Genomic DNA, 13,192 nt, shown 5'->3' with positions numbered 1-13,192 from the left:
TCTTTTGCTATTCTAGGTCTCTTCTTGTTCCAAATGAATTTTTGGATTGTTTTCTTAAGGTCCGTGAAGTATGTTGCTGGGATTTCAATTGGGATTGCATTGAATCTATATAGCAGTTTTGGAAGTATGGCCATTTTCACTATATTAATCCTTCCTACCCAGGAGCAGGTGATGATGTCTGTCCATTTTCTGATATCATCTTCAATTTCTCTGTTCAGAGTGCTATAGTTTTCAGAGAAGAAGTGTTTGATTTCTTTTGTTAGGTTGATTCCTAGGTATTTCAGTTTTTTGGATGCTATTGTGAAAGAAATTATTTGCCCTATGTCTCTCTCAGTGAGTCTGTTGTTTGTGTAGAGGAAAGCTATTGATTTTTGTGTGTTGACCTTGTATCCAGCTACTTTATTGAATTTGGTTATTAAGCCTAGAAGACTTTTGGTGGAGTTCTTGGGGTCTTCTCTATAGAGTATCATGTCATCTGCAAATAATGACAGTTTTCCTCAGTCCTGGGAGGGCACAGCAAGAAGGCACCATCTGGAAAGCAGAAAGGTAACCCTCATCAAACTGATATCTGCTGATGTTTAGCCTCAGACTTACTCTCTGGAACAATTATAAGCACACCACAGAGACTCACCAGTTCAGGAAGTGTTCTGATCGGCCGCCCATATACTCCTGCACCAGCAGTGGTCACTCAGCCACACATAGCAGAAGGAACTAGGTGGGTTCCTGGTGATAGAAAATGGGCTAGGGAATTTATAGAATCTGATTTTTCAGAACGTAAGTGAAGCAAAAAAGGAGATAAAAATGAAAAAAGATTGAGACATTTTTCAATGAAAGTGTGTGAAAAAGTTCAGTGGAAAGGTACAACATCATATAATGAAGTAGCTGATGAACTGGTATCACAGTTCACCAATTCAAATAATCATTTGGCAGCTGATTCACAGGCTTATGATCAGAAGAACATTAGGAGAAGAGTTTATGATGCTTTAAATGTGCTAATGGCAATGAAGATAATGTCAAAGGAAAAAAAAGAAAGCAAGTGGATTGGTCTGCCTACCAATTCTGCTCGGGAATGTCAAAATCTGGAGATAGAGAAGCAGAGGTGGATAGAATGGATAAAGCAGAAGTGGGCCCAGCTGCAAGAACTTCTCCTACAGCAAATTGCTTTCAAAAACCTGGTACGGAGAAATCCACAAAATGAACAGCAAAACCAGGGCCCCCCAGCGCTCAACTCCACCATTCAGCTGCCATTTATAATCATCAATATCAGCAGAAAGATGGTGATAGATTGCAGCATCTCCAGTGATAAGTTTGAATATCTTTTTTTTTTTTTTTTTGGCACCGGGGATCGAAGTCGAGTCCTTGTGCTTGCAAGGCAGGTGGTGAAACCACTGAGCTAAATCCCTGGCCCTAGTTTGAATATCTTTTTAATTTTGACAACACCTTTGAGATTCACGATGACATAGAAGTACTGAAAGGGATGGGGATGTCCTTTGGCCTGGAGTCAGGCAAATACTCTCCGGAGGACCTGAAACTGGCTAAATTGGTGGTGCCAAAGGCTTTAGAAAGTTACATCACAGATATCTCCACAGGACCTTCTTGGTTAAATCAAGGACTACTTTTGAACTCTGCCCAAGCAGCATCAAATTTAGACTTGACCACGGGTGCAACCTTACCCCAATCAAGTGTAAACCAAGGGTTATGCTTGGAAGCTGAAGTGGCCTTAGCAACCGGGCAGTTCCTTGCCCCAAACAGTCACCAGTCCAGCAGTGCGGCCTCTCACTGCTCTGAGTCCTGAGGTGAGATCTCCTGCTCCTTCAATGGTGAAGACGAGGAAGATGATGAGGATGATTCCTCCTCTCCAAGATAAAGACAAAAGGCACGTTTCAATAAAAAAAATGACAATTTGACTTCTTCATTTCCTATCTTTATTCCTTTTATTTCTTTGTCTTATCTAATTCCCGTGGCTAATGTTTCCAAAAGTCTATTGAACAGGAGTGGTGATAGTGGACATCCTTGTCTTGTTCCTGACTTTAGTGTGAAGGATTTCAGTTTTTGACCATTTAGTATGATATTGGCTGTTGGTTTTTCCTAGATGGCTTTTATCAAATTGAGGTAGAGACCATCTATTCCAATTTTTTATAGGTTTTTTTTTAATCATAAATGTGTGTTGGATTTTGTCAAATGCTTTAGCTGCATCTATCGAGTTGATCATATAGTTTTTGTCCTTGGCTCTATTGATATAGTGTATTACATTGATTGATTTGCATATGTCGAACCATCCCTGCATCCCTGGGATGAATCCCACTTGGTCAGGGTGTATGATCTTCTTGATGATCTTCTGCATTCTATTTGCCAGTATCTCATTAAGGATTTTTGCATCTATGTTCTTTAGTGAGATTGGCCTATAGTTCTCCTTTTCGGTTGGGTCATTCTCTGCTTTGGGGATCAAGGTGATGCTTGCTTCCAGGAATGAATTTGGGAGGATTGCTTCCCTTTTAATTTCATTGAAGAGTTTAAACAGCAGTGGCAGTAGTTCCTTTCTAAATGTCTTTTTAGAATTCAGCAGTGAAGCCATCAGGACCTGGGCTTTTCCTAGTTGGTAAGTTTTTAATTATATTTTCAATTTCATTGATTGATATTGGGTCATTTAGAATTTTTAGGTCTTCTTCATTGAACTTTGGTAATTCATACTTATCTAGGAATCTGTCCATTTCTTCTGTGTTTTCCATCTTATTGGCATATAGGTTCTTGAAGTAGGTACTGATGATGCTCTGGATTTCTGCTGGTTCCATTGTAATTTCATCCTTTTCATTCCTGATTGCATGGATTTGGGGCTTCTCTTTCCTTTTCCTGGTAAGGTTGGCTAAGGGTTTGTCAATTTTGTTTATTCTTTCAAAGAACCAATTCTTGGCTTCATTAATTTTTTGTATCATTCTCTTAGTCTCCATTGCATTGATTTTTGCTCTGATCTTTATAATTTGCTCCCTTGTAAGAACTTTGGGTTTGTCTTGCTCTTCTTTTTCTAGAAGCTTGAGGTTCAGCATCAGGTTGTTGAATTGGGCTCCTTCTGTTTTCCTAATATGCGTATTCACTGCTATGAGTTTCCCTCATAAGACTGCTTTCATTGTGTCCCATAGATTGGCATATGTTGCATTGTCATTGTCATTTAATTGAAGGAACTGTCTGATTTCTTCTTTAGTTTCCTCTGTGACCTATTGGTTATTCAGAAGTGTGTTGTTCAACTTCCATGTGTTTATGAAATTTTTCCAGTTTCTTTTGCTATTGATGTCCAATTTCATCGTGCTATGGTCTGATAATACACAGGGGATAATGTCAATTCCTTTGCACTTACTGAAACATGTTCTATGAGTGAGTATGTGGTCTGTTTTGGAGAATGGCCCATGTTCAGTTGAAAAGAATGTGTATTCTGATTTTGTGGGGTGGAACACACTGTAAATATCTGTTAAGTTCATTTGTTCAAAAGTTTGATTGAGTTCTAGTATTTCATTGCTTATTTTTTATCTAGTTGATCTATCTATTTGTGATAGTGGGGTATTGAGGTCCCCCACTACTATTGCATTAGTGTTTATTTGATTTTTCATGTCTGTTAGTATTTGTTTTATATAGTTGGGTGTACTAGTTTTTGGTGCATATATGTTTATGATTGCCTTCTCTTCCTCTTGGATTGTTTGTTTTACAAGGATGTAGTGTCTTTTTTTGTCTTTCTTTATCAGTGTTAGTTTGAAATCCACTTTATCTGCAAAGAAGATAGCTAGTCCTGCTGTTTTTTGGGTTCCTGTTTCATGGAGTATTGTTTTCCACCCTTTAACTTTCAGTCTATGAGTTTCCTTTTGAATTAAGTGTGTTTCTTGTATGCAGCATATTGTTGGATTTTGCTTCTTGACCCATTCTGCCAGTCCATTTCTTTTGATTGGTGAATTGAGACCATTAACATTGATGGTTATAACTGATATGTATTGACTTATCCTTGTCATGACTTTTTCTTTTTGTTGGATTCTCCCCGTTTGCATTTAATTTCTTGTCATGCACAAAGGATTCACTTTGCTGGGCTTCCTGGGGTTGTGATGCTCATTGTATTTTCCTAGGATATTGTCTAAAATTTTTTGGTGTTCTGGTTTGGTATTCATGAATTTCCTAAGGTGCTCTTTGTCATGAAAGTATCTTATTTCTCTATCAATTTTGAAAGATATTTTTGCAGGGTACATCAATCTGGGTTGGAGGCCGTTTTCCTTTAGGCCTTGGAATACATCACTGTAAGCTCTTCTCTCCTTGAGTGTTTGCGTTGAGAAGTTTGCTGTGATTTTGATGGGGTTTCCTTTGTATGTGATTTGTTTCTTTTCTCTAACTGCTTGTATAATTTTGTTCTTCAGTTGGGTTTCTGGAATCTTGATAGTTATATGCCTCTGTGTAGATATTTTTTGATCAAGGCTAGTTGGAGTCTTATATGTCTCATTATGTGTATGTGAAGTTCTTTTTCCCCGCTTGGGAAGTTTTCTGCCATCACTTCTGTGAGCAGTTTTTTTATGTCATCTGCACTGTTTCCTGTTTCTTCATTTACTCTGATCAGTGTTATGTTATTCTTCTTTGCATAGTCTAGCAGCTGCTGGATTGATTTCTCGTGGTCCCTTACAATTTTAAAGCAGTTTTTCTTTCCCTGGTCACTAAATGCAATCTTATCGTCTATATCTGAAATTCTGTCTTCACATTGGCTCATTCTGCTGCATAGACTTTCAGTGGAGTATTTAATCTCCTGGAAATCTGTTTGTATCTGCTTTATGGATTCCATTGTTTCCTCTGTTGGGATTCCATCATGTTCCTCAGCTCCTCTATTTTTTAATCTGTGTCCATTCTAGTTTATTAATCATGTCTTGCACTATGGGCACAATCTCTGCTGTTATGTGAGAAATTATTTCTGATTTCACTTTTTCCAGATCCTCTTTTGTTGCCAGTTCAGGGAGTCCAGGTTGTTGAGTATCAGAGTGTTCCATCTCGTTTCTCTTTGGGGTTGCTGTAGGTGATCTGGAAGTTGGGTTTTGAGGCTTGTTTATGTGTCTTCTCATTTTGGGGTGGGGGGGAATTGCTGCTGGCACTCCCGTGAGGCTCACACCCTCTGCACTGGAAGAGATGCTATGGCAGCCTAGCAGCCTCCTCCTCTGTGCTGGGAGTGGTGCTATCTGCTTCTCCACTTCTTGTGCAGGACTTAGCCATTGCTTTGTGCCTGATTTGTATTTGCAGGTTTTCTGATCTGCCCTGGGCCCGGAGAAAACTGGGTGGTTTTTGGGCAGATAGGGCTACAGATGGCATTGGGCTGATGCGAGCTGATGGGAAAGGATTGGAAATGGTGGTCTAGCATATTTGTTGCTCCCTCTAGCCACCATTTTTGAGTGAATTCTGGCCCTACCCCAGCTTCTTGCATTACAAATTATTATAGTATTGCACAGGTCAGGTTTGGAGACAAAATCCATCATTTGACAGCCTGGCTTCTAAAAGAAAGTGCCAAATAATTCTCCCACCAGACTCAGATATTCTGGGCCCGATCTCAGCTGAAACGTGCCTTTTCTGTTTGGTCAGCCTGAGTTAAACGACTCTGGGCACTTTTTACTTTCATGAGAAGGAAAAAAATAAACGTTTTCAACTTTAAAAATAAATGGAAGCCATTCATTTTAACTCCGAATGCTGTGTGACCTTTCAAAGAGCTGTGGCCCAAGTGGGTTATTTCCTCAAAGGGGCAATCTGCAGGATCTCTGTCAAGTAATGTCAAGGGCAAAAATGTTAAGTGATGGAAGAAGAAAAAATATCTATAAGACAAGTAAACCTCGGAGCCAATTATTCTCCTTGATTTCCCATAAGTCACCCTCTGCCTGGGTTTCAGCATTGTTGGGAATGTTTTATATCATGATAGTATCCAGATTCATTTGAATGAACACACAGAATGACTTGATTTAGAAGGAGTGATCATTTGAAAAACAAGTTTCTGCAGAAAAGAGATAACTCGATAGCTGCCTGGCAAGACAGCTTTGGATTGTACCTTGCAAAAACAACTCCAAATGGCACTTTTCCCTAGGTGGATGCCTTAGGGAATCAGCCCACCAGGCTTTGGAAATGGATCATTATGCAAATTCATAAAATACAACTAGATCTTTTCACCTTGGGATGTTTATAATTCTTTCCCTTGGAAATAAGATCCTTTAAGGGAAACCTCCATGGTCATGCTCTGTGAAGAGTAAGATCATAAATGTGCTGCTAGGCAAAAGAAAATATGAAACACTGGATTATGTAGAGAAATTATAACTCAATTTCGTGGCTGAGGTATTATGGATTCTTTCGAGGGCCATATTTCTTTGGGCTTTATTATAGTTTTGCATGGGTATTGCTATTTTCTCTACTCCTGCTGGCCCAGTGGTTGGTGAAGGGCCTGTGGTCAGAGCAAGGGCTGTTTCCTGACCTCTGAGGGCCAAGGCACCTCAACCACTGGATGGGACAGACAAGCACATGGATGACTCACACACGGAGTGAAAATTCTTCATGGCCCAAGGCCTGAATGCCATGGAAGACTCCCACATTCTGCACATACTAATTGAGTGTCCTCTACAAGCTGGTCACAATACACTTACCATTTCATTTTAATTTCAAATGCATCTCCCAATATTATTAAGTTGGACTCCACTAAGATCAACACACCAAAAATGGCTTTCACAAGTCACTTTTGTCTTTATTGGCATCATTTAGGAGAAATTCTGACTGCCTGGGGAATCAAAGCAAGTGGTCAGATGTCAGAGGACATACTTCCAGGAGATCCCAGGAAAAGCACTATGGAGGGAGCAGAAATAGAAAACCTTAAAAAGAACAATTTTAAAAATAAACAAAAAACCCATCGCATAGAACCCATGGGCCCAATAAAGTATTTTGCAACATAAAGAAATCACAAAGCAGAGCATCTTGAGAAACTCCCACATTTCCAAGGCTGAACCACAGTTGGAATGCAGGGAATGACACCAATCCCTGAGGGATGGGCAGCCACAGTGCCCAGGAAGGGGAAGAAGACCTGCTCCTCCACTGGAAGACATGGAGGGCATTTGGGAAGCCAGGGGACAGGAGAGATCCCATCCATGGGAACCCAGGCCCAGGACAAAAGAGTCAAGTTGATACCTAGAGGAAGTTGGGACAAAACAGTGGACACCCAAACACAACCATAGGAATGAGGGAAGCAAGGCTGGGTTTCAGACCCCACTGGCCCTATGCTCACCTTGGGAGTTTGTGCTGTGCTTCTGTTTAATTCTGTACATATTTCCTGTGTACATTCCTGGTAAACTTCTTGTTTTGACAGTTGCCTCTGTTAATATCTTAATGTATCTTACTCAGGTTGCTGGCACCAGAATCTTGATCAGCCAAGGAGTTCCTCATCCAGCACTAGAAGGAAGAGTGATAGCTGTGCTTTGTAGTACCTCATTGTTATAGCCGTAACCTGCACATTTCCACAGCAGAGCTGGAGCCAGGTGAGTGTGGTGCGGGGCTATGGACAGGAAGATGCTGCAGCCGGCTGAGCACGTGTCCATGCAGTCTCTGGGACACCCTGCCTGGCCCCAGGCAGCAGGGCAGCAGAGGGGTCTGCGGTTACTCTGGCTCCCCAGCTCATGAAGGAAGGCTGCCCAGCTGCAGGCCCACTGTGTGAGCCATGCACTGTCTCCTTCCTACATCCACTGTCCTCCTGGGGAGTGGCCCTGGGGCTGGAGCTGCAGCCTGCCTGGCCTGGCTCTTCCCTGTGCTGCTGTGGGGCTGCCTGGCCACAGGACCCTGTTCATGTCCCTGCCTCTGTCAGCAGCCATGGGTCTTCTCCAGATATGCCCTGCTCAGCAGGCTCCTCTGGTCCCCTTGCTCAAACCTACCTCCCTTCCAACTCATAGCACTCCTTGGACACATTACCACCCAGATTTATAAGCAAGCATATCTGTGTAGCTTACATAAAACATGTGTGTATACAGTGTGACCTCCTGTAGGGTTCTGGCCAGCGTTAGCAGTTGGCCCCCGGAGGAGGTGTTGGGGTGCATGGTCCCCAGTACAGCACTCCCAAGTGCTGTAAACACTCCCCTCACAGATAATTGCAGGGATGGCTGTGTTGACTGGCTTCAATTCCTGACAGTCTCCCAGCTGGCTGCTTGAGTGGATCCTGCCAGCTCCAGCACTTGAGGGCTCTCTCATGCCAGAAGCCCCTCAGGTGACCCAGCAGGGCAGAGTGCTATGTGCCCTGGGAACTGCTGTGACCTCAGTGTTCCATGGAGTTCTTGGTTCACAGCAGAGATTTCATAAGTGGTTGTTGAATGAATGAATGAGTGTGGGCAGGTGTTTTCAGGTCCTTGTACATAAAAAAAATGAATTCTGTGGTTGCTGTGTCTGCTCACACGAGAACTTTGCCTGTGACCTCACTTGTGACCCTAGAGAGACTTTAATGTGCTTTCTTTTTTTTTTTGGTGCCAGGGATTGAACTCGGGTCCTTGTGCTTGCGTAGCAGGTGGCGAAACCACTGAGCTAAATCCCCAGCCCCTAATGTGCTTTCTTGATTGTCACTGGGCACAGAACTATTCTATATTTAGGTAAATTTTATCTCATTAAAAACAGCACTACTGTAAGTATCTATGAATATAAATATTTTGTCAAATCAGACGCAGTGGTATATGGTTTGTTTGAAGTCAATAAAACTATGTTAAGAGGTCTGGGAAATAAATTTGTGAGCATTTGATGGTATTCTGAAATTAAAATGATACAGGACTGTCTTCTCAAATTTATCTGATATTAGAATTTTAAAATATTCATTTTCATAAACTAATTAAATTCTTAAATGGTAAGAAAAACAGTTAGGACCAGGAGAACAGACAAGGAATCTAGAACAGAGAAGTAATCTAAAACACTGATATTTTTATACAAATTCAGTATGCAAAATAACTATCATAAACAATTCAGGGGATATAGTTAAAATGAATTGGGGACAATTGTAACAATATGATAATTTATTAATTGTTAATTTATTAATTAAAATTAATTAAGTCCATCTTTCATGTTGTACATAAAAATAAATTCGGATAAAGTAATAAAAATAACTGAACTAAGAAAATACATTGAATGTTAAAAGGGCAAGAATGAGAATTTTCTAGTAGTTAAAGCACTAGAAAAAATTGCCAAGAAGTTCAGTATGTTTAAGATTATATGGGATTTAAAAAATTTTGTTCAACGAACACTATCAGAGCTAAAAGGGTCATGTGACAACTCTGACGGATGTGACTCTGTTAAAATCTATTCCCGAGGGTCAGATCTCCAAGTCAGAAATGGACAAGGCTAAAGATCATAGGGGGTTTTGTTAAAATGAATGTTCAAATGATGACCAGGCATCAGGGAAGGCAACACTGAGCGCCCTACTCCCAGGCAGGCTCAGGGTAAAGACAGTGTGTGCCCACCCCCCTCACTTCCCACACTGCCTGGGCCAACTGCTCCTGGCTGCCTAAGTTTTTCACTGCCCCACTGCAGACCTTATCTGGCCATTCCTGACTATGGGGTGCCAGAGGGAGGACCACAGAAACCAGCAGGGCCTGGAGCTGCTGGGGACTGTGTTGTCCGGTGAGATGCTGGACCCACATTCTTTTGATCTTGCTAAAGCCAGGCCCCAAGGAGGAAGAAGGCAGAAGCAGGTATGTTTCAGACCCAAGCGTTGAGTCCCCATCTGACCCTTAAACATGGGCACAGGGGTATTGGGACCCTCATGCCCTTGGGATCCACAGGCACCTCTCATCCTGAGAACGTCAAGGCTGTGCAGGTGCTAGAGCACCTGAGGTGTGGATGCAGAAAGGAGGGAACTTCTTGGCAGAGGGCCCAGTAGCTGATCCATGGTGAAGGACCTTTAAACACATCGGCACCTGCTGCCTGCTCTTGGGTCCTGGGAGTTAAGTGGCCCGCCGGTGCCTGCATGTGCCAGGGTCCTGACTGCACTGAGGTCCAGACCAGGAATCCTGGGGGCCTGTGCTCATGGGTGGATTAATTTGCTGACATTCACAGCTGAATGTGCTGCTGGGGTGCAGGGCACACTTAGGGGTGATCATAGGGTCTGGTCTGTAAGGCATCTCTTTTGCTGGTGCTCTTCCTCTGGGCTCTGCTTCCTGGCCACCATAAACTAAGCATTTTACCTCTACTGTGCCTTTCTACCTTGGAGCCACCACACCATTGACTAAAACCTCTGAAACTGTGAGCCACATAAACCATTTCCTCTTTTAAATTGCGGATGTCGGGCATTTTTATTCCAACATCAGGAAAGCTGACTGATACAACACATTCAATCAACAAACACTCACCGAGTGCTTGCCCTGTGCTGGGCTCTGCACAGGGCCTGGAAGGTGAAGCAGTGGCAGGGCATGCCCAATCCTTGTTCTCATGGGCCATCTCACTGTGACTCTGTGCCCGGTAATGATATGGAATCCCAGACCTTATCCCCAAAATTGGTCTCTTGTGTTCTCCTTCCTCTCCTTAGATCCACAGAGGTAGGGATACTCAGACACTAAGCTCAACTTTAGCAGGGCCTATGGGGGGGCAGCTCTTTGGGGACCTGGGGCTGTGCCCTCAGCTCCTCCCCAGGCTCTGTGGTCCTAGCAGTGTACCTCATAGCCCCTCTGCTCCATGGCTTTAAATTCTTCCTGGTGGGAGGGCCCAAGCCTGTGTCCTGGGGGTCTCCAGAGCAAGGAATGAAGGAAATGTGAGTGAAATAAAGCATGTGCCCAGGGAAGGACTGTCTGTATCCGGGGCCTTGGCACCTGGGAGTGGGTGCTTCTGTCCACATAAGGAGCCGATGTGTGGGAGTCCACAGGAAGCCCAGGGGCATCCTGACCCTGCCTCTTGCCCCCGGCTGGCTTTCCTGGAATGTCCACTTGTGGGCTGGGAGTTCTCCTTGCTGCCCAGCTGGTGAAGATGGAACCATCCTCAAGCTGATTAGTGGGAACGAGGTCTACCCTGGGACAGCGATGTATTTCCTCCGGGCAGTGGGGATGAGGTCAGGCCTCTTGCCTGGGTGCACATCCCTCCCGCACACCCTTGACTCTTGGCTCTCCCTCCCAGGCCAGGATGCTGGGCTGGGCAGTGCCATATCCTCTGGATGCCTGGCTGATCTAACAAACCCGGTCTCCACTTTGCCCCTCCTGCCTTCCCTGTTTTAAGCCTGTGCCTGGGAGAAAGGAGCTGGCACCTGGGCACTGGGGCTACGAGGATGTATACCATGGAGCCTAGGTGGCTGCTGGCTCCATTGTCCCCTCACTGGGGAGCAGGGGACCCGGCTGTGTGCCCATTCATTGTGTGCTGGGCCAGTTGCCAGGCGTCTGCTCTGCGCAGGGCTGCAGCGGAGCCCAGCTTTCCTGGAATTCATGGAGCAAGAATTTCGCCAGCTCTTGAGTCACCCCTGATTATTTTAACTTCGTTTTCAGGCTCCCCCTTGACATTGTTTTCTCAGGAATTTGGGAGAAACAATTGGGAAAAATCCAAACACTGCATGGCCTGTTACCAAGAAAACAATCGTAAGACAAGATCCTGCATGATTGCCCAGCCACAGCCCAGGGTGGGGAGGGGAGGAGAGAGGCCACAGGGAGGGCCCTGTCCCCAAAACCCTTCTCTTGGGTGATGCTACATTAGTTCTGCTGTCCCTGTAAGAACAAGAGGGTTCGAGTTTGCCTTTTGTGATTTATGAAGTGTACTTTAAGCAGCCTGCTCCCTTGGGAAAGGATTTCTCAAGCCATCAGCTGACTGTGGCTGATGATTTTTGGACATTCGAGTTATTAATTCATCCCTGTCTGGTCTGGGGCTTTGACTGAGGGAGGTGCTGTCAGAGGAGAGAGTGTAGTAGGCAAGCAATGTCAGGGTGGTCCCTCCCCACCAGAGTCCTCCCTGGCCAGGCTGGTTGTCCTCCAGGTGACCCTGCTTTCCACTCGTCCATGCTGTCCAAGATAGATGTCAGAGGCTGGCCCAGGGGCAGAACCCAGGGCAGCGCATGGGGAACAGGTGGCCCTGACCCCAGCCTCCTCTGTGCAGAGTTTGAGACAGTGACCCCCAACTCCCCAGGAGGCTGCCCTGGGTCAGCAACTCGATGAGCTCAGCCCCAGGTGTGATAAGCAGGTGTCTCCATCTCAGCCTGCAGAAATCCAAGGGCTCAAGAGTGGGACAGGGAGGGCGCAGCCACACTCAAGAATGTAACCAGGAGCAGGATCCTCTCTCCCACCACTGTTATCTTGGCCCATGGCAAGGTAGGCACAGATGGGACCCCTGGAAGCCTCAAGTCCTTTGGAAATCTACACTCTGCGGCTTCTGTGGCTGAAAGGCTGGCATCTCTCCGAGGCCTCAGGTAGCCTGCGGGTGGCCCCAGGTTGCGGTGTCACACCGGCAAGGCCTTGACACTCTACATGGGGCACAGAAATGAGAATGAGGGCTGGGACTGTCTCAGAGCCTTCTGATTGGCCCCCAGCTGGTCCCCTGCCTTTTTCTTTCAACCCACCTGACCTTCTAACAGGAGTGAGCAGGAAACACCTATCGCTTAGCTTGGATGTTTTGTCCTTGTACCTGTCCCCACTTAGGGTGGGGGGGCAGGAAGCTGAGCAGTCCCTGGTGCCCCCTCCTCATCAGGGCGTGGAGAGGGGAGCACACTGCAGTGCACAGGAAGCCCTGAAGGTAAGGGTGCTCCAAGCTGGCAACACCTGTTTGGCCTGAACCCTGCTAATTCCTCAGACAATGCTCAGCTCAGCTCTGGGAGGCAGGAGAGCCCTGGGCCACCATGGTGGGAACTGGCACTTGCTCAGCGCAAGTGTTGCTTCTTTGAAAAGTGAAAGCACAGGTAAGTGACAAGTGGACACACAGATGGCCTCCCCACCTCACTCGTGGCTGTAGCCTCTCAGGCGTGTCTAGGAGAGAGTGGCCTTGTCTCCCTGAGTGCATACCGAGCAGGAAACACCTTCACCCTAGCAGCTGGCGGCAGGGCATCTCTTTGGCCTCCCTACCTAGCCTCTGACGTTACACCTTTGCAGAACTTGTAGAAGAAGAGCATTCATATCCCTGTGATACTTCTCTTCCGGCACACAAGGCTGACTCTGAGAGAAAGCCCCACGCCCGGCAGACATCCATTTGGAGGTTATGAACATCTCCGTCCTATTTA

General features: G+C 45.2%; 1 pseudogene; it reads left to right on the top strand.

Moving 5' to 3' along the window:
• The first annotated feature begins 812 nt into the window (after nt 1-812).
• Nucleotides 813-1,867, top strand: LOC101725308 (transcription factor Dp-2-like; annotated as a pseudogene).
• Nucleotides 1,868-13,192: the final 11,325 nt, after the last annotated feature.

The sequence above is a fragment of the Heterocephalus glaber genome, unplaced genomic scaffold (genome assembly GCF_053883595.1).
Source record: "Heterocephalus glaber isolate CG9 unplaced genomic scaffold, H.glaber_assembly_v1.0 deba00001195, whole genome shotgun sequence".
NCBI classification, from domain to species: Eukaryota; Metazoa; Chordata; class Mammalia; order Rodentia; family Bathyergidae; genus Heterocephalus; species Heterocephalus glaber.
Note: the sequence above shows the minus strand (reverse complement) of the source record. Positions and strands in the feature narration are given on the sequence as shown.